We start from the raw sequence: 2,391 nt of genomic DNA, 5'->3' as shown, positions 1-2,391 counted from the left end.
CTGGATAAAGCAACATAAGACATCGAATAAGTCAAACAAACCGAAAAATCCTCATCCAACCGATGTTCTAATGAAATACGAATAAGACTTCGACATTTAAACCCCACAACTACAGGGGAATACCATAAAGACTTCCTATCACCAATATCAAGCAACTATTTCAAATTATATCTAAGAATTCATACCTTCAAGGTGGCATTTGCTTCTTATTCCCTGATTGCAAGGTTGTGCTCCTTTGCCTCTATGATGTGTATTCCTCGATTTGATTCTTCATTCCTTCAAACTCTCGTTCCTCTGTTAGATTCCATTTTTCAGTAGATCAGCCTCATAATATTAATATAAAGACAAAAAAAATATGGAAATGAAAATCATAGAGTTAAAACAATAAATACAGAGAGTGTTTAATTTGATCGCACAATGGTTGTAGCCGTGGTTGAATACAAACACCAGTGTCATTGGATGTCACCTAATATGCTGTAGCCAAAATAATTATAAAGATTAAATCCAAAAAAAAAAGTGGCAAAATAGCAAAGGAACAACAATAAAACATACAAGTAAATAATTTTCTGATGGAAAAAGCTTCTTATGTTCAAAACTAACCTCTTCTTCCCAGTCTAATTCTTCACAGTCACTATCACTAGGAGTCCAATTCACTTACAATAGTCTGTTCACCACCAAACTGGCGCTGCTGCCAACACCCACACGCACCACCGCCAGCCAACACGCACCACCACCCGCGCAAACCCATAACTTCACCTAATCCAAGAAGTTGAAACAAATAATCACATAAACCTAGAGAGTGAAGACTTACAAAGTTACAAGTTCAAGAAGTTTAAGGGGCTTATGTGAATTGATTTTTTTCCTGAATTGCATCACATCTTGTCCACAATCAACATCATTTTGCTGGAAGGACACTACAAGAACCCAAAAAAAAAAAAAAAACAAGGGAATCAACAATTTTTATTATACCTGGATTTATTTAATAAAGTTATTTCATTGCATACTTTTATTCTTTGTAAATGCAAGAATTGGGAAAGTAAATGGCATCAAGCTTAACTAGGGATCAAAGATTTGGCAAGTAGTGTACGAATATAAAGAGTGTAATTGAATCCTAAAGAAAGGATTTTTTTTATAACCAAGTATATAATCCAAATTAGAAATGGTGCGTAAATGTAAAAAGTGTCAGCTAAACTAATTAAGATGGAATTATCAAAACTGAAGATATGGCACCACTTGTCCACTTCAATGATAAACTAGAATTATGAAGCTATACTCATTTGGAGGTGATAACACCATAATAAAGAACCAAAGAGCATAAAATAGTTTTTACAAATTACATATTCGTTGTTTCCCAGCCCAAGTATAATGCAAATTACATCTTCCTTTAGTTGTTTATGAGGAACATGCGAATGGTAATAATGAAATGGTAATTACAAATACACATTTTTCAGCAACACTAATAATGGAATGGTAATTACAAATACGTAAAAAGCCCCAAAATTTCACCAATAATTTCAATCTTCCATCACTTCAATTGAATTTCAGTAAAATTCCTATCAATTATCAAACCCAACAAGATATATAACAAAAATCAAGCAAAACCATGTAGAAATATACGATTAATTAAAAACGCAAGTTTTGACATTGAAACTCCAAAGCAATTCAATAAATGGACAAATTTAATCAACAAATTGATCTCAATATAAAAAAAAATAGAAAAAAACACACTAGAGATTAGAACTGGAATAGATGAACATAAATAAATAAACGAACTTACATATAGAGGAATTTGCGCCGGCATCGGTGTACAAGGAATCCGGCGATATGAGCGATGGTGGCGGTTGCAGAGGCAGATTGATGGAGAAAGTGAGTAGATGAGAGAGGAAGATAGAGAATTGGGGGGTTTTTCAGTTGTGAGCAGTGACTCTAGGGTTAGACTCAAGAACTCGGTGCCTGAAAAATGAAGAAGCGTTGATGAGGTGCGCTAATAAGCTGTATTATCCTGTCATTCACTGTAAGTTAGCACCCACTAAAAATTGCTTAAGGGGTTAGTTTATTTGGTCAAATTTAATCATATACTTCGTATTAGTTTAAGACATCTCATGTATAGGTTCTTCACTTCTGTTTATTAGGATCTTGCTAACGAACGCTCCATGAGCATTGAATAAGCATTTAAAATATTACTTAAAGTGGACAAGTGGTATTAACTTGGGATTGCATGACAAAATTGCGGGTTGATCGGTGTTATTAATGTTCATTTTAAGTTAATCTTTCTACTTTTAGCTAGCTAATCCAACGCTCCCGGGATTTTTGTTAGCTTTTGTCTTCTTATTATCAACATTTTATTACCTATGTTTATTGATAATAACAGATACTCATGTACAATATTCA

General features: G+C 33.6%; 1 long non-coding RNA gene across 1 annotated transcript; it reads right to left on the bottom strand.

Annotated features, from left to right (window-relative positions):
• Positions 1–297: 297 nt before the first annotated feature.
• Positions 298–1,999, bottom strand: LOC145559597 (uncharacterized). Its single transcript, XR_014092790.1, has 3 exons — positions 1,778–1,999; positions 601–914; positions 298–474 (listed from the first exon to the last, which is right to left on the bottom strand). It is a non-coding gene; the product is annotated as an uncharacterized LOC145559597 (long non-coding RNA).
• Between the last annotated feature and the right edge of the window lie 392 nt (positions 2,000–2,391).

This window comes from Chenopodium album, chromosome 9 (genome assembly GCF_948465745.1).
Source record: "Chenopodium album chromosome 9, dcCheAlbu1.1, whole genome shotgun sequence".
NCBI classification, from domain to species: Eukaryota; Viridiplantae; Streptophyta; class Magnoliopsida; order Caryophyllales; family Amaranthaceae; genus Chenopodium; species Chenopodium album.
The sequence above is the reverse complement of the archived record's forward strand: the minus strand, read 5'-3'. Positions and strand labels throughout refer to the sequence as shown.